The sequence below is a fragment of the Culex quinquefasciatus genome, chromosome 2 (genome assembly GCF_015732765.1).
Source record: "Culex quinquefasciatus strain JHB chromosome 2, VPISU_Cqui_1.0_pri_paternal, whole genome shotgun sequence".
Classification (NCBI taxonomy): domain Eukaryota; kingdom Metazoa; phylum Arthropoda; class Insecta; order Diptera; family Culicidae; genus Culex; species Culex quinquefasciatus.
Window position 1 is genome coordinate 111,331,318 of NC_051862.1, and position 19,730 is coordinate 111,351,047.

At 44.9% G+C, this 19,730-nt stretch overlaps 1 pseudogene; it reads right to left on the reverse strand.

Moving 5' to 3' along the window:
• Window positions 1-12,218: 12,218 nt before the first annotated feature.
• Window positions 12,219-19,497, reverse strand: LOC6053257 (annotated as a pseudogene).
• Between the last annotated feature and the right edge of the window lie 233 nt (window positions 19,498-19,730).

Sequence of the window (19,730 nt, forward strand, 5' to 3'; positions counted from 1 at the left end):
CGTAAACTGGGGTCAATCGGGACACATGGGGCGAATTGGGACAGCATTTTTAACCATGTTGGAGCACAATATTTTGATTTTTCTGGTTGGTTTCGGTTAGAAAAGACTCAGGCCAACAAAATGTGTACATCTATTTCCAAATTTAAAAGCTCTAAGTGCTCTAAAAAATGCTGTCCCTATTCAGACTGTAGTCCCGATTCACCCCAGATTACGGTACTACGTATTAAGGCTACCAACTCTTGCTGAGCAAAAATCCGTACACTTTGCCGATATGCCACCATGGTATAACAAAAACTGTCATTGAATTATTTAGATAAATTAAATTTAATAAATCTTAGAATTAAAAATATAAAACTGTGTCGTTTTTACAGCTAACAAATTTCACAAAATGCTATCAGAGTGCTTATAACTTGCACGTTTAAAAGTATTCATAAAATAAACCATGATTTGAATCAAATAATTATGTCTTCAATTTTGTTTTGTTAAACGTTTAAAAGTTTACGAAATGTCAAGATTGTTTTTACGAATAATATCGCTCTTAGTGTTTTCACGAACACTTTTCCAGAGTTTTTATTGAAAAGGTCCTATAGCATGTGAAACACAACAGTTTATAGGACCTTTAAAAAAACTCTAGATTTGTTAAATGTTCAAATGTTTTCACAAGTTTTAGAAAGCTTTTAGAAATGGAATATATTTAGTAAGGAATTTCTAAAAGAACAATTCTAGAGTTTTTATTTTATTATTTTTTATTGATAATCAAGTTTGAATTGAAGAAAACCCCGGAAAACTCTCTCTTTTTAAATCAAACTCACAGAAACCAAAAATTTCAAACAACAAAACCTTCGACCAAATCAAAAAAGCAATTCAATGATTAAAAAGTTGTTAAAATTCCGTACAAATCCGAATTATGCGTAAAATTCCCTACAAAAATTCCGGCCTGTTAAAAATCCGCGAAGAGGTTCGAAAATCCGTATGGTAAGGAAAAAATCCGTACAGTTGGTAGCCTTACGTATGGCCATGTTTTGGGAGGTAGGATTCGTTGTAAGCCGCTCCTAACATAGAGTTCAGTCGATCACCCTGAGAGCCACCCCTAGCCTGGGGAAACAGACGCTCACGGATACAAATGGTCGCCCCTAACATGGGAACAGGCACCTAAAACTGTCGGTGGGGAGGGGGGGGGGGGGTGATTGGTTTTGCGACGGGGCTACACTTTCCAGGTTTTCCTTTCTTTTTCAGTTTCACCCAAGAAAACTTTTATTCCACTTTTATTCCTTCAGTTTTTTTCTCAATTCGACCCACTGTGCCCTTTTCGGATTCTCTTCTTCACACTCCTCGTAACGTCGTGCGTTCGATTCCAGTCCAGTGTTATTCCACTTGGCCGTCGACGAGAAAGCGTCCCCTACCTGTGAAACAACTTTTTAAAATCAGAATTTCCTTTTGCTGCCCATTTTTTTTTACCAGTCGCGTCCTACAGTTTGTGTACACAGTTTTAACTTGTCGTAGCACGTCCCTAGTATAAGGCTATTATGGAGATTGGAAGGAAAGGAGTCAAGAAACAGCTTTACGAACAGCAGAACAAAGGAGAGGGAGCGTTTTCTTGGGGCTTTTCTTCACCCTCTCTGGCTTGCTTTCGCTGCCGCTGCTGCCCATTTGAATTTTTTCTTGATCGATTCCTTCCGAAGTGCATACACCCCCAGTCAGGACGTTCTAGCAGCATTCTAGCAGAGTTCTTACAGAGTGGGATATTCTTACAGCATTCTAGCAGAAATGTTCTACCGTTCTTGCAGGATTCTGACAGAACCAGCTCTGCTAGAATATTTCGTGACTGGGCCGGTATAAGTTTTAACTTGTTTGTGCGTGCTAGTCCTTCTCCTGGTGCTTTGGCGGGTGTCTCCGGTGGTGTGCCAGTCTAGCCCGAAAGATCTTCGTATTTTGAGACACGATCATCACTCGGTTTTATAACCCTCGGGAAAGTGTTTCCGTCAGGGTGACATTAATGACGGAGCTGTCACCGAGGTATGATCTGTCATGAGGACTCACGATTTCAGACATCAGAGACTGGGAACGGAAAAGGATCGGGACAGGAATTGAGGTGGAACAGGATTTTCTGTAACTTCGTTACAAAATTTCCAATGAATATAATGTTAATATAAGTTACGGAAATTGCTTTCCGCATAATTGATCGACGCCACCAACATCATCAGCACAGCCGACAACAGTTATCCAAACTGCGAACAAAGCATAACTTCGTTTACCTCGTCGCAATTGAAGCAAGTTGCTCGATTAATGCTCAATAAGCAAAACCTCAGTTCCTCATGTGTGAGGCTCTGGGGGACTTTTCGATTACAATAAAATCAGAACAAAAATGACATCATTTTCGACAGATTTTGCTCTGTCAGAATTTTCTCACAATGTTATTACAGAATTTTTACAGATTTCATTCTGTTAGAATGTTCTAGCAAAATTCCAACAGAAATCTAACAGGTCTACTAGAATCATTTTAGCAGGATTCTTACAGAACCAACTCTGCTAGAAATTTCCGTGACCGGGATTACAATATTTTCCACTGCGCGCAGTTCGTGCGAACAGTAATTGAGCCAACAAGCCGGCCCGCGGCATTGCCTTTCACATTAATGCCCGCAAAAAGTCATTTTTGTCATTTTGGAAATATGTTGGTCTTAGAGCAGGCACCTACAAAGTTTCTTTTTATGGTTCTGATTTCTGGGATTTTTTTCCTCGCAAAGTTTCCACCTAAAAAAAAATAATCCTCGATTAAAATCCTAAAAGTTATGAACCTTCCATGATTGAAGGGGGGGAATTCTCGAAATTATTTACTCCGACGCGTTTAGTTTGACTGTCCTAAACGTTCTGATTTTATTGTGATCGAAAAGTCCCCCAGAGCATCACACGCATCACACACGAGGTACTCAGGTTTTGCTTACTGAGCATTAATCGAGCTGCTTGCTTTAATCGCGGCGAGGTAAACGAAGTTCAGCTTTGTTCGCTGTTTGGATAACTGTTGTCTGGTTACTAGGGGCTAGACAGAGTAAAAGTTTTTACCATCCGTTAATATATTGACGTTGTTATCGATATACTAATTAATACTTTGACGAAAAATTGTTTGAATGTTCCCACCATATATATCGATCGTGTTTGACAGATGATTAAAAAATCAAAACAAACATTTTTGCAACGATTTAAGAAACCGGCACCTTTTCGGTGAAACGGGAAAAAAAATTGTTGGACATGGAAATCCGTTCCGAGGGCATGTGAACCTGCTGGAGATGGGTACCGGTCTACAGCATTGAAATAAGAGTAATTCGAGCAGCTCAGCAGCTTTTTCCAGTGTTGATTGTAGAAGGAAGAATGGAAAAGATTATCCGGAAGACATTCCGCTGGGGGGGTATTTGTTACGGGTGCGACCAGCAAGTACGCGGGAAGAACGCCGATGGAACCAAGAGGGATAGCTTGGCAAAGCACTGTTGTCACGGAACGGACCAGTTTAGGAACGGACAGTTCGGTGATTTTGATGAAAAATGTCACGGGTCTTTAGACATCAGCAACCGGACGGTGCTTGGAATGGAAAGTATTTTAGGTAAGTAAAAGATGAGACTTAGATTACAAATCATGTTTATTTTTCCAGCCGCAATCGTGCCCTTCTCTCCTACATCCGAATTCTGCCAGAATAGACTGAAGATCACCCCGGGAATTCCCCACGAATAAATTTCGAGCCGGTTCCGGGGACTACGGAGACCGTGCATCAGCTGTCGAGGTGGCCATCTTTATGAAAGCTTTCCCCCTTCCAGCCTGATTAAGGTTGGTAGCGAGGAGTAAAACAAAAAAGGAAACAGCATTTTATTCACAAACAACTAATAATTGAAGAAATATAACACTTTATGAGATCATTGCTGAATTTAGTTTTTACAGAGCCGATGCCAAAGACGACCGAAGGGGGTTGACAACATCCGGGGTCGGTTGAGGTGCGGCTGCACTTGTGCCTCCTATTCCAACTTCTTACAATCGTTTGCAGGTATTTTTTTCTCCTGCTCCTCTCCCCGACGAACTGTTTCTGGACGCATTGGTCAGGGTTTGCCACATCTTCCGGCCAACGTTCGTCGTTGAAACGAAAAGCTCTCCTTCGGCGGGGTTATGTGCAAGTGCGTGAGATTTCTTTGCTGGCCGTCAGAATCACGATTTGCTCGGAAGAAACCGCTTCCTCCAAATAATAATCATCGTCCTCTATCGTAACCAGCATCGGTCGGGGCACCGGACAGCCAGCCTAGTCTTTTTCAAGACCCCTGCAGGGGGGAAAAAAAGAAAAACCAGTATTAACAGTAACAAATGGCGAGCAATTTGCTAAGTTTTGATTTCAATTTCCAGCGGCCTTCAGTCGCTCATCCAGCCTGTTTTTTCGGCGCCTTCTTGCAATAATCACAAACGCGCATGATAACCTACTTACCATCTTTTCAGATTCAGCAAATTCAGATCAAATTTTCTTCAAAAACCGAGCACTTCGAAAACGAACCTTCATCGACCGAACGCAACCAATGCAATGAAAAAATGGCGTCCAACACGATTTTTTTTCTAACACGTTCAATGAGTTAGGGTGGGGAACCAAGGTTAGTTAAAACTGAGGTTAAAACGGTGAAAATTAAAAGGTGGGGTTTCGTCAATATATCGACGAAAAGTAAATAAACTGACCAACTATTTTAATGTACTGATAACGTGTTAACCGGTCTGACCACCCCCTAGTCTGGTTATGTTTTTTTTTTTTTTTTTTTTTTTTTAAAGACCGAATTGCACACTTCTCAGCATTTTGCTGGAATATTCACCTACTCCAAGATTGACCTGGAGTTAGGCTCGGCTGTCTTTTTAAGTTTGGGGATGGGCTCCCTTCTTTTCAATTGATCTTTAATCTTCCACAATAATCTGTTGCACTAGCCAGTGAGCCTAAGCTCTTTTAAGGCAGTGCATTTCTTATATTCTAACTACATTCTATGATTTGGTATTGATGTCGAGCGGTGGTGGCAGTTGTTGACTAATGGTACGTTCGTTTGATGGCTAGTGCCACACTGAGTGCCGCACTCAGAGCTGTCAAAGTATTTCTTTGAAGAAACTCGCGCTAGTTCCGCACGAGTTTCGCCGCCATCTTGGAACTGAAACTCTAGTGCCGCACTCGATATTTTTACAGTTTCATGCGAGTTCCACGCGCACTGACAAATGACGTTCGATTGAACCAAAACTGACACCGACGAGTGCGGCACTCAGTGCCGCACCGGCTCTTCAAATGAACGTACCATAAGATGAGCGGCGTTTGACGATGGGCGGTTGCTGGTGGGTGGTGGGCGTTGGGCGTTGGGCGGGCGGTGGGCGGCGTGTGGTGGGCAGCGGGTGGTGGGCGGTGGTGGCATGAAACGATATGTAACAGAACATTAGTTTTGACTTCTACACAAAAAGGTGGATTCTCTGCTTCATGTTGATGGTGAGTAACCGTTTGAAGGCGGCGATGGTTGTCGTTTTTTTGCAGTCGGTTGTCATTGCATTGTACAACTTCCCCCCGAGGCAGGAGAATTTTTTTCTTCCAAACTCCGTGTACGGCCGTGGTAAGATGAAATCTCCTAGTTGTCGGGATGCGCGAGATGACTCCCTTCTCCTCAGTGCAAAGTTGTGATGTTGCTTGGCGTCCGTTGAGATCTTGCGGTGCAGCATCATAGTTTGTAGGTCATACAATGCTTTCATCGGAAGGATCGAATCAGTACAATCCGAGTAAAGTTGGGTTGTAGGAAACAGCAATGGCTTGCGTGAAATAATTTTCAGGCAGCGATTTTGAAGAACTTGTAAGTCGTGTAGATCCGTTTTACAGGCTGCTCCCCAGTTTGCAACTAGGTACTGGATTCTGGAGTGTACCAAAGCAAAGTACAGCATTTTCATTTGTGGGTAAGGAATGAACGACGAGATTCTCCAAAATATTCCACACAGAGAGCTGAGTTTGCTTTTGAGGGCCCTTATATGAGCAGTCCAGGACATGGTACTATCAAGAACGAGGCCAAGAAAGGGATAACTGGAAACTTCTTCAACAGTCTGTCCATTTACAATAAGTTGAGGGTGATCTGGAACTCTCCTCCTTGACGAGTGGATGATCATGTATTTGGTTTTGGCAAGGTTAAGGGATAGCACGTTCGTTCTGAAGACGACGCGCGTCAACCCGGTTTTTTGTGTTCTTCTTCTTCTTTTTCTCGCATCTGTCAACTGATTTATTTGTTTGTGTGGTACCCCGGCCGGGTCGGGGCCACAACGGTTACCGCAATCTCCGTTCCGGTCCTTCACAGCACCTCCTACTTCTCCGGCCTCTCCTCGATCACTGCCTGACTGTTCCCTGTCTCTCTCGCTCTTGAACTACCCGTCACTGAAAATCCCAGATGATAACCCGACCAGAATTCTACTATGATAATTATCCGGTCAGAATACTGACTGGAGCACCACATCTCGTTTTTCCTACAGACAGATGATTTCTTCATTACATGAAAACTTCCTAGAATTTGAAGTCAGAAATCGATCATGGTTGTTTCGCTCGCTATTTGTTGTGTAATGTTGACCAAATGGGCGAACATTGTTGCGACAACGTAGCAAGATACATTTTGCGATTGGATATGGGAAGTGACTTGGTAGCTCATAACTTTAACCAAATGATTCCTCCTTAACATGTGCATCAGACCCAGAAGTATAACCAACTAACAAGACTTATAACAATTTTAGAAATTCCCAGGCCGTGTCTTCAGAGGCTTGCGAATGTATTTACCTTTTTTTCTGCATTTTGAATTCATTATTCTAAAATCTGTCTGAACAATTATTAAGTCATTGATCGCTAAAGATGTACATTACACCACTCTAACGTTTCCGAGACATAAGCAACTTGAAATTATGTTATTAGTTTAACAATTTTTCATCAGGACCAAGAAGTATGTCATTTTTCATCATATTCATATTTGAACTCGAGGTTTATATAGTCTTTTGTCTTTGTGCCGCATATAAATAATTGTTTTATCAGATTTTCGAATGAATTGCTAATGGAGTTACACGCGGACTCGAAATCCAACTTTGGTTTAGTCGATCATCGTGGGCTCTTAGCCTCTTCATCATTTTATTGTTTTTTTATTCTTCATTTGATTTAAAGTCTAGTTCACCATCTTTATTTTTTTAGCATTACTCGAAACTTAAACCCCTAGCTCAACAATTAAAATTGAATTGAAATTTATTTTGGTACGTGCTTGAAACTTTGTTGGAACTTGGAACTTTGTTGGAATTTTTAAAATGAACTATTTTCAGCTCAGAACTTTGTTTAATCGAGCTGAAGACTATTTTGAGCCATGGGCTGTTTTTTTTATGGACGGGCTTGAGACTAAATGTTTGTAGTAGATTGAGGATCTGTAATTAACTAGCTATAAGCTTAGTGTTAAACGAGCTCGAAGTAGATCTTACTTTATTGTATCGTGCTCGAGGCTCAGAGCAGACATAGTTGAACATGGCCCGATTCTCGTGATTTCGATCTCGAATGTACTAGCTTTCAGACTGAAAACTTAATTCAGGGCTCAGCAATTCAAAGTTCTATCAAACTGGGACCTCTGTTCTTCTTAATGAGCTCGAGGCTCTGTTCTTTTCAATGAGCTCAAAACTCTGTCCTAAATGAAGCATGTTTATTTGTCTAGCTTGGAGCTTATGATTTCGAGTCCATATTTCAAACCATTAGGTTTTTTTTCCGAGCTCGTAGCTCAAACATTTTATTTATTGTACTTGCCTGTAACTCTCTTTTTCACTTTTTTTTTCGTGTCTTAATTTTTGGAGCTCGAGGCTCAATTCAAGATTGTTTGTTGTGTTTTTTTACGGGCTCATGGCTCAGTAAATTGACGTGCTTGTAACTCAGATCTTCTTTTTCCTTCGCAGGCTTCTGAAGAGCTCGAAGCTTGAAGTTTCGTTTTTTTTTAACAAGCTCGAAACTCCCATTTCTTAACCGCTGGAATCTCTTTTTTTTATTTTTTTTTTCACGAGCTCGAGGCTCACACTCCTGAAGAGCTCGAAGCTCGGAGTTTGTTTCTTTAACGAGCTCGAAGCTCACATTCCTTAAGAGCTCGAAGCTCGGAGTTTTTTTTAACCCGAGCTCGAAGCCCTATCCCGAGCTCGGAGCTCAATATCCCGAGCTCGAAGCTCAATCCCGGGCTCGAAGCCCAATCTCCCGAGCTCGAAGCTCAATCCCGGGCTCGAAGCCCAATCCCGAGCTCGAAGCTCAATCCCGAGCTCAAGGCTCATTCCCGAGCTCGAAGCTCAGTCCCGGGCTCGAAGCCCAATATCGAGCTCGAAGCTCATTCCCGGGCTCGAAGCCCAATATCGAGCTCGAAGCTCACCCCGGGCTCGAAACCCAACACTGAGCTCGAAGCTCCCCCGGGCTCGAAGCCCAATACCGAGCTCGGAGCTCACCCCGGGCTCGAAGCCCAATACCGAGCTCGAAGCTCAACCCGGGCTCGTAGCCCAATAGCGCTCTATGCTCATAATTTTATTTCTCTACGGCTGTTTCATCGTTTGTCAACACTACTGATTTGTGGTAACTTGATTTACCAATTTACCAGCCCGACAGTGTTACACAAAAAGTAGTGCATTTTTTTATCGGGTTTCTTTTTGCGATGAATCACTACTTTTCGTCTCCACTTCGTCATACTGTTTCTGCCACGGAAGCCTTTCCAACACTTTCGGCCTAACACTGAATCCTTCGGCGTTGACAGGATGGGTGATCCCATCCTCGTCGCCATTTGTGGTACCCCGGCCGGGTCGGGGCCACAACGGTTACCGCAATCTCCGTTCCGGTCCTTCACAGCACCTCCTACTTCTCCGGCCTCTCCTCGATCACTGCCTGACTGTTCCCTGTCTCTCTCGCTCTTGAACTACCCGTCACTGAAAATCCCAGATGATAACCCGACCAGAATTCTACTATGATAATTACCCGGTCAGAATACTGACTGGAGCACCACAGTTTGGATTGAAAGTTTGCTTCTGTTGTTTATGTTTTTATTTAGTTTTTCTCGTTTTTTCGTCAATTTACATAGATTTTCATGAAAAATAGTTTTACAGCACAGTAAAAAACAAAACTTGCATTCTGCGGGCATTCGTTAGTCCAAAACATACGCTGGAAGGATTTGGTGGCTCATAAACTGCAGTGACTTCATGCCATGGTTCTTTGCAAACTCTGGCAGGCTGGCTGATTCCTCCCGTCAGTCGTGCTTGGTGTTCCGGCATGCCTGGTTGCACAGAGGTTGGTCATCGGTTCCGCCGGTTCCAAATTGTGCAATTTCCGATAGGACATAAACCGTGGATGTAACGGAATGGCCGTTAGAGACCGGATCAAGGATGGCCGGCTTGACTTTTAGTTCCTTTGGCTGCCGGGGATTCCGCCGTGCTGCTTACTGGACTGCTAGGGGCGATTCCTTCCGGGTGATGCCAGGAAGCCAGATGCTATCCGGTGTTGATACGCTGTGGAGAAGAATTAAATTTATTTATGTTTTTAGTTAACAGATGTTAACTCGCCACTCATAGCTGTCTGCAGGTTCCTTCGTCTAGCCGGGACGGACCACGATTTGCCTTTTTGCCGCCCGCTTGGCCAGTCATTGATGTTCTGTCGTCCAGTGTTTTGCCCCAGTGAAGAAGTTTTCCCACGATCGGAACTTGATCTTATACCTTGATGTCTTCGAGGATATTTGTGCAGTGTCGTTCCGAGGACACCGGCAGGACAGTGACCGCCGTTCGCTGCTATTATTAGCAGAGTCTTTCAGAGGACAATTAACCACCTTAAGCTCTCCCATGAGCTTCGCGACGAAATTACCACGCTGATCAGGATCAGGCCACTTCAACGTCCGGAAGCGTGGTTCCAAGCGCACGACCTCCTGCAGCCGAAACGAATCTTTCCTAACCGACGAGGTTGCGGATGTCGGACAGATCGGCTTTCGTCAAATCGTTGATCATCCTCGATTTTCGTGAACGGGGGCTTGGGCGACGGCTCAGTACGGACCTTGGAACTGCTCTCACTGCCCGTGAGAAGTCAATTGCAACGGCACCACCGCCCAGCAGGAGACGCAGTTTGAGCATAAGGTTTCGTTTAACGTGCAGATCGTCCGGCAGATTACGTTCGGTTTTGTTGAGAATGTCCTTGGAGACACCATGGAGAAATGTTTTGGAGCTAGGTTATTATTTGTCATCTATCTTTTTGATCTCGAACAGACCGGTACCGGTCCCGAGGTCCTTCTCAGCGAGTTTCTCCGTTCAGTTGACGATGGATGCCGACATTCAACAGGAAGTGCTGGGCCAGATCGGAGACGCCCTTATCAGTGGAAACGACGTCCGGCTAGAGGGCAATCATATCGGCTCCGTAGCATTGCGCCGGATAGTGGCCGGTGCTGCTTTTGGCGTAACGGAAGTATTTAACAAGGCAGCTTCTACTTTTTCCTGTCAACGAAGTGGCACGCCTCCGATGGTTCCTCAGCTTCTTGACCGTCTGTTGACATCCTGCGGGGTCGTCGAAAATTCAGCACTTTACCTATTTTTCATCTCCGGGCCGACGTCCTGGTCGATCCACAGAACCCACTTTCTGGAGATGGCGCAAAATTATTTGACCTGGAAGAAGGAAAAATTAGTTCGGGTTGAGAAATGTAAAGAATAGTTGTTTACCTAAGCTCCCGTTGTACTGGTTTCGCTGGCCAGTTGCAGTTACAAGGCCAAAAATATCCGACTCCTGCTTCGAATCCACAGCCCTGAAGTACCAGAAATACGTCTAATGGCTGGCACGTCTAATGGCTGTTGTCGTCGCTCGAAACGCTTTGATTCAACTGCGGCGTTGTACGGTCACCGTCGCCGCCCATCTTGCTGGACGACTCCGGGCACGGCTGCTGAAGCGATCGTCCTCCACGGAGTCAATGTGACGCCTCATGGTCTCCCGGGGACCATATCATCGCTGTCACCATCGCTCCTGGCAGCTTCCTGGCCGCGGCCAGCTTGCGTTCCATCTTCCTTCGCTGGTCTTCCTCGCGACGCAAGACGTTGCTTGGCCTCGTCCAGTCCAAGATCTCCGATGCCGGCGTGGCCATTCTGTTGCGAGAACGGTGGCGGTTTACTGAGGATCGATGGTGGGCCGCTGAACGACCATCTCCGGCTCCATAAAAGGTGCCGCCACCACCGAAGAGACCCGCCGGTGATTGTTGGAATCCCGGTGCTGGTCTCGCTGCTGCATGTGGTCAACCATGGGGGTTACGTTTGTTCGCGATGTCCACGCCCGCCGCCTCTTCCATACGAATTGCGTTATTTACCACCCGACTGCGTCAGCGAATAGTTTGATCCATGCCCCGTCGACACTGTTTTTTCGCATACCACGATAGTCCCGGTGGTCGGTGGCGAACCGGACTTCCACCTGCGTATCCGCTGCCACAATACATGAACGGTGGCATCAGCGCACGGAACTGCAACGGGAATTTAGCTTGCTCCTTTTGAGGTCCCGGGTCCGCTTCTCGAAGGATTCGTTTCCGGGTACCAGTAGTGTTTCAATTTCGACTGCGCTAGCAGTTTTGCTGTCTTCATGGGATGCCACCGGAGTCGGCCACATGGAACGATCGTGCAGCTTTTGGAAGCCGGTTGCGGTCTTGGCCCCAGTGGTGGGGGAGATTTTCCTCCTCCTTGTAGTAGAGCCGGCTTGTACGTTAACAGAGCGGTTGGTCAGCTTTTTAATCTTTGAATTTCGAACTAGATGTACTTCTTGCTCACCATAGTTGTCCCCAAAACTGAGCTCTAGCGCCAGCGCCGTCACTAGCCACGCTCCAGTAATGTGGCGTTTCCTGCGCGTCGAAGGTGTCGGTCATTTTTGGCGTTGTACTGACCGGCCCTTACGAGTTTGCATCACACCGGAACATTTCGCAGCCGTCGGGATCTCGATGTTGGACGACTTCCGCGCAGTGTATCGTCAACGTAGCAAGCGGGCACAAGCTGTAAAATAATAACAATAATAATTTTGTTGAACCAGGGTTGAATTTGTATTAGTCGTTACCAGGAGAGGCCGGAACACTCATTCAATCGACGATGGGATCGGGATTGATCGACCGGAGGATGGCAAGTAGGAAATCGCGGCGAAATAAATTTCAGAAAACCGTTTACAAAAATGTTGAAGAAAATTAAGAAGTGTGATCATATTATGAAAGATCCTTGGAATCCTGTTCCTGTTTGGAAACCGCCGCCACGCCTCGCCGACTCCCGATCATAACCTTCACCCTCATCGTTTTCTCCGCCATTCCGTCATCGGAGAAGTCCCGGCTGGTGCCAATGCTGCTGATTCTGGTCCGAGTATGACTGAACAAGCAATTATGCTCGGAGTGGCTGATATTCTGGAAGGAGAGAGGAAAAGAATGCAGTTACGATTAATTGTTTAAATGAATTTGAACTTGTTCACTCAAAATAAACGAAATACAAACTTACCTAAGAACCTTTGTTGTCTTGTGTGTTGTCATGTTCCGTTTCAAAACGGAAGACACCTGCTTGGCCTCAGAAGCCGCCGTATAATTGAAATTGTCTCGATTTGACCAGCTCAAGTCACCGACTCCGACCATATTTCGCACACGTTCTGCAGATTGTTGGCCAGCGAGTGATGATTTGAAGACCTTCTCCGTCCTCTTGACCTTGGTCAGTTTGTCGATGGCTAACGCTTTCGGCAGCTTATGCGCGCTTCCGGACACCAACTTATGTGGCTGCTGCTGGCTCGTGTTGGCCACCGCCGCTTCGCTTAGTGTCATCTTGACGAAGTCGTTCGGCCTCGCGGTGCTCTTCTTCACCATCAGCGGTTCCATTTCGACTGAGCTAATTTCTGCGGCCAGATCCGCTACCACCGTTTTGGCGACCTTGAAACGAAAACGGTGAGTTCCAGGTCTTACAGATCGATTTTCGTCTTGTCTGCGGCCAACGCTTTGTTTGTGTCGTTACCGTCATTCTTGACGGTGCCACGGAACTAATTATCGTTACGGTAGGTCGGTGAACCTCGCCGGAACCACCGTTGAACCGGTCGCCCCAAGTGAATCTGCGGATGTTCTCTGGATTGGACACAGCGGGAGATGTCGCCCTACTCAGGAACCTACTGCCATTTCTACGCTTTCTGGAGATGATGACCCGATTATTTGACCTGAAAGAGAAGAAGGTTAGTCCGGGTTGGAGGAGTTAAAGAATTAATGTTGTACCTGCACTCCTGCAGCACCGGTTCCGCTACAACCGGCTACTCCTAGGCCATCTCCCAGGTGGTCAAGCGGAAAGGCTTAATTCGGTTCGGGGACAAAATGAGTTCCGGAAGTGCAGTGTGTTTTACCTTTGAGTAGGCCACCCCGCCGTACGTATCCACGCTAAGCCCTACGGAAGAAGTGCATAACAACAAAATGCATGTTGTTAATTCTTATAAAAACTTTTAAATGATGATTTAATTAAAACAAAACTTACCAGAAAAGCAATAACGGAAAAAACGCCAAAATGTGTTCTGCAGTCGAAAAAAAAACTCGTTTGACAGTTCCACCGAAAATTCGCAACCGTGTAAGACAGAGACAGCATGACGATCGAAACGTCGACGAAAAATAAAATCATTCCGTCTCTGTCACTCTAACGCGCAGCATACCAGTTCATCGAATTGATCGAAAAACATCGTTGCCTTACAAAACATCGTGGGTTTACGGACTTTCGATCTGGGTTGTTGACGTCCTTCTTATCTCCTGCCTTGTAAACCGGTACGACTCGAGCCACTTTCAAGCAATCCGGGAACTGTCCAGTCATGATGATTTCATTGAAGACATCTGCGCAAACACCTCGTAATGCACCTTAATGAAAGTTGCAGATATGTTGTCCGGTCCCGCACATTTCTTGGTGTTCAGCTGGTTAATCAACGAGACTACTTTTTTGTGCGTAGTAGGACTGAGGAACATAGAATCGGGACGGCGCGGCAGAGTGTTGAAGCGACATATATTTCGATCACTTGGAATAGTGGCCGCAAGTTTGTGCCCAACACTGCAGAAGAACTCGTTGAACAGCTGGCAGATTTTGTTCATGTCCGTAGTCGTCACGCCTCCGTTGTCGTAAACAGACCGAGGTGCATCATTTACACCGTTCCTTCCAAGTACGTCTCCTACAATCCTCCACGCGTTCTTCTGGCTGGTGTTTGAAAGCAATCTTTGATAGTAATCTTTCTTGCACCTGTCCTTTTTGGTTTGCAGCAGCATCCGTGACACGTGACTCAGCAGGCCTGCTACTTCTTCGTCCAGCGGATTTTGTCTGCTTCTTTTAAGAAGATTTTCTTTCCAGCGCATGCTAGTCCACAGGTCAAACGTAATCCAAGGACCCTTTGTCTTAGCCTGAACCGTTACTGTTTTAGTGCATTGCTTGTCATAATCCGCGAGCTCAAGAAGACACACGCATAACTTTCAATATAATTTTACGATCTACAATAAATGCTTAATTATGTGTCTCCACTCGCGTGTATCATTCGTTGTTTGCACATCGCAACAATTATAGTTGTTGCTGTTTTGTGATTCAGTGTTACAAATATTCGTAATCAAAGATTACGTAATCCTTAATTGTATCTTCGTTTGTTACATTTGTGTAACTCTGAATTACAAATTGAGACTTGTAATTATATATTACAAAAAACTATTATTTCATTGTAATGTTCCTTATAACAATTTCAAACACACTCGATTAACTGAAATTTTTTTGCTACATAATTTTGAAAGGTTTCTTTGAAAACACTCACACACCTACTAAAAAATAAATTTTGAATGTTGTTTTTTTTTTCTTTTGTCAAACTTGTTAATCTGGGTCATGCTGAATTATTTTAACGATTTTCGAAATGCGGATTTTGTTTTCACTCACATACACTCACTTAACTTATCATACTTGGAAAATTATTTTTGAATTTTGAATTTAGATTTTTTTCACTTTAAATTTTGTCGCTTGTTGAAAATCCGGATAACGCTGCTCCTTTGTCCTCTTCGTCAGCAGGTGTTGAATTCCACGTCGTACTGTGCTCCTGAACTCAGATCCGAGGTTTTCACGATGTGCACTCGATGGTTCATTTTCTTCGGTCGGTGGCTGCATCCCCGGCGATTTCCTTGGCTGCTTCACTCCTGATCTCCAGAACCGTTGGTGACGAATTTCTGCTCCTGAACTCAGATCCGAGTTTTTCTCATTAACTTGCACTTTCGTTCTCACTAAAGAGTTGGCAGCCCTGCCATCGAGAGCAGAAGCTGGAGCTGTGCGGTCCGCGGAATTTCAATTATTTGAACGTTTGTTTTATAGTAAAGGGCTTGAAAAGTAGTGAAAAGCTTGTAAAATGTGTGAATTTGCTTGTGGAAAGTGAAGATTTCTCGAGGGGGGCGTCACTCCGCGATAACACACTAAAACGCTCAAAAACGAGCTCGAAAAGCATCAACGCTACTCATCGTGCCGAGTTTTCACATAAATAACGCCACCTTAAAGCAAGTTATCGCAAGTTAACGCGCGTTAAAGCGAATTAAAGCGACCAGCGCCTGCTCGACTTTGAACCAGGTAAATCTATCTTGCAACCTTGCCGTCGAGCAGTTTTTGGTTATGTTTGGCAACTCGGTATTTGTTTTTGTTTTTTTCAAGCAGTTTTGACAGAAAGAAAAAAAACAAAGCAAAATTTGTGATTATTTTTATCAACGGACGGAAAAGTTTCGCCGGTGTGATGCCGGCTCCACATTCCACAGAGCAAGGCGCACGTTTTGACGACCGGATTCCAGGTGTGATCGGCGGCACAAAGAAAACGAACTTTGGCGGAGAATCCTGACTCAAACTCAAGGAGGAGGAAAGTTTTCTGGTAATGTTTTTTAGCAGTGCGATTAACAGATTTTAATTGTGATTTTTATTTTTTTGTAGTCTAATAATCGAGGCGCTTGGCTGTAGATAAGCCTATACTGGGTCCATTACAGTATCTATCTCCTGCTCTTGCCCTGATTGTGACCGTCTCCCAGCCAATCGTGAAACGTTTGCCAAGCAATTGACAAGTTGCGCAAGTGCACGGGAGTGAACGCAATATTCAGGCAGCACCGATGCGGCCAAATATCACGAAAACAATGAATCGGAGGACCCCGACGGATCAACGTGGAGGAAGTGGACTTGCCGGAAGACGATTGACACATCCTGCTGGGCATTGTTATTTTTGTTCGGCTCACCGGTGAAACGTACGCCCAGTGCTACCCAACCGTGTCCGTGGATAATTTGTCGGGTGTCGGTCCGGATTCCAGGCGTCGTCTTTCATGCTCGAAAAGTAAGCCGGAGGCCGCAGTACGGAAGCAGAAAGTCGCGGTTAAGGAGGAAGCGGAACTTGGCGCCTGGTGGTGTCGGTGCACGATGGTATCTTCAATTTGGAGTACGATTTGGAGATTAAACGCCAGCTGTGTGGAATTCCACCGCAGGATTGCAAAGAGCGGATTATAAAGGACGCCGCGGCAGGTTCAGCAAATAAAAAACAATCTGGAATAAATCGAGTTGTATAAAGTAAAATTCACTTTCATTTCAATTAGTGTTTTTATTACAATTAAACAGTTTCTGGTTCAGCTCTAGGATGTTACATTTGCACATACAAAACATCCGGACCGTAGAATTGGCAGTGAAGTTGAAAGTCGGCTAAAAGCGCGGATTGTATCCGACTTGAATCGAGATGATCCGGTGACGGAAGAAGAAGAGGAAGAAGGGACGACTACTGGACGAGTTTTAGATACTTTATTGACATAACATGTAAAGCCGCTTTAAAATAAATAAAATATAATTTTGAAGACAAAAATCGAACCGCAGCTTCCGTATACTCCGTACGCAGCCATCACGTCGGGCAGCTCGATGCAGACGCTTCCTCCACAGGCCCGTGCCGAGCAACATAAACAGTTGAATACCGTTTTCTGCTAGAAGTTGATGGTGATTAGTTGCGTGGAACTCTGTTGTACAACTCAGTGCTCAATTCTTACCCAAAATGTAAGTACCAACGTCCATCATCTTATCTGCCGTGCACCGGATTGCCGCGGGTACATTTGAGACGTCAACGTTGACGTCGTGCACCGGTGTCAACCACGGGTGTAAGTCCGGAACCAATGTCAGCACCTGCGCTGCACAAAGTAGATCACGTAAGATCGGTCGTCCAGAGTGGGGTCCTTATACCCCTCGAAAAGACGTCGTTCTCAGCAGACACTAAATGTACAGCGATAGCAATTTCACGCAATTCGGCAAGACGAGCTGGCCGGCGGACGTAGACGATGCCCAGTTCTTCCGGTAGCAGGCCAGAATCTGGGCCGCCTTCATGATCAGGCTGTACTTGATTGCCTACGGCTTGTTATCCTGCAGCTTGAACAGGCCCTGGTTGGTGAAGAACAGATTGGTCGTATCCAGGTCGCAACTGCGGAAAAAATCCACCAACTGGTTGCACGTCTTCAGGCTCAGATTAAGCACGCGCAGCTGGCGCTGGCCCGAGCAGGATGTGAACAGCAGGGCATGAACATTTCCTGTCGGAGGAGAAGGTTAGGTTCTGTGTAAGCTTTTAGAAGTTAACCTTTACCTGGACATCTCCGAAGACTACCATCTGAGGCTGTAAGTGATAAAGCTTCATGGACCTTAATTGAGGCACGCTCCTGTCCCTCATCCACGGGCAAATGACGAATATTGTTCTTGAACTCCGCGCACAGCAAATGAACCAGCCCGGACTTGACCTTATTGTACGACACGTCGCCAGTACCTTCGGCGGGGTGTTATTCCGGCAGTAGTTCTTGGTTATCACAAAGGCGTACGTTCCGGGCACTGGAACACCGTCCGCCGTCTATGAACTGAATTTACGGACACATGTAGGCCGTGAATCGAATCGGTCCCAACTCGCCAAAATTGACGATCGGATGGACCAGTTCCTTCTCGACGGCACGGACAAACGGTGAAACGATCAACTCGAATAGAACGGTACTCTGCTTTATCATGTCCGTGTTGACCGGGAAGTGGGACACCGACGAACGCATGAAACACTGTCCAGAGTATCCCTGGTTCTGGTCCTGAGTGAAAAACTTGGTGGTGACCAAAGGCGCACTAGTCCGGCCGCGTTCGTCGCAGACTCTCCACCGTACGACCGCTGATTCTTGCTTATTTCCTGAATCGAATAGGGCATGCTGTCCGGATCAAGACGATTCTGGACCGGTGGTGCCAGTGCAGGTGGATAGTACGGAACGGTGAAACCGGTTCCATTTCTGGGCTCAAATATGGTCCATCTACGATTACAGCAGCCAGTCGGAATTCTTCAACCGGTAAAGCTTTTTTCGACTATCAAAACCTGGGTGCTGAAAAGACAGAATGCGTAACGTGATTTTCGAAAGCTCCCCACTAATACAACTGCACTACAGCTGTAAACATAAACAATGTAGAAGGTTATGTTCAAGCTCAAGCGTGACATATTTTTTGCTGCTGAAGTGAATTATTATGAAACATTTTGGATCTGTTGATGTTGATGTTTTCGATGAAAAATTAAGTGCTTCGCACTTTTTTCTTTTTAGACTAAACGATGGGCGGCCAAAAGAGGCCTTTTTTGTTTTCCACGTGATGAAAAATTGTGTCAAAAGTGGGTGGAATTTCGTGAATCAGAAGAGCAACCGAATGGAAGTTCCGAGATTATGTATCTTTGATGTGTAGTGATAATATCGGAGTAAGATTATCCAATATTATTTGGAAAGTACTATTCATAGTTATTGATAATTCGTCGCTAACATTTAAAAAAGCATCATAAACATAGGTTTTGCGTGAGACATAGCGATTATAAAATTTTAGCGACGAATTATGCCAATCTCGATTTCAACCCTCTTATTAAGATGTTTTGACTTCGAATACCTCAATAGCCATCGATTTTTTTTTATTCCTAACTAAATAAATTTTAGATCGATCACAATACTTGCCACTTCTTGGTATAATTATGCGAACAGTAAATTGGTTCCGCTTTGACAGTTCTAAATTGAGGCCGCTTTGCGGACAACTATTCTGCACCCAGATCAAAACATACTGCTCGAATGATTTGACAACGAGAACTGTCATTTGCTCTTGACAGTTCTCGCTGTCAAAAAAATCGAGCAGTGTGATGCAAGAACGCAAGAAAAGGCAAGCCAAAAAGCAAGTTATCGCGGTTAACGCGCGTTAAAGCAAGTTAAAGCGGAAAGGTGAAAGTGAACGCTGCAAAGGTTTGAAAAGGAAGCTTTATCGTTCGGTTAGCGCGGAAGTGACATCCCCCTCGAGATTTCTTTTAGTTTTGTGAATTAGTCCAGTCTTTCGCAATTTTTATTTCTACGACGCCTGGTTTGACAGTTCAAGCAAATCGTCGCGGTGGTTTCGGTCTTGCAGTTGTGTTAGTGTGATGTGAGCTACAGTGAGCAAAACTTACACAGCGCATCGAAGTGTTTCGCACATGATCTAACCCTGCAGTACAGAGCACTCAAATATCAATCGCAAAACACTTGAAATTGCGGTGATTGGCCATGAAATAATTTCAATAGCCAAACACTTGAATTTTAAATGGTGTTGAAAAATAATAGTACGTACAAGCGATATACAGGTTCTCGTTTGCTAGTCGTGCACGCTACCACTACGCCGGCCGGCCAGTTGAAAACGATAGAGTTTTTTGTGCTACTCGTTCTAGCCTC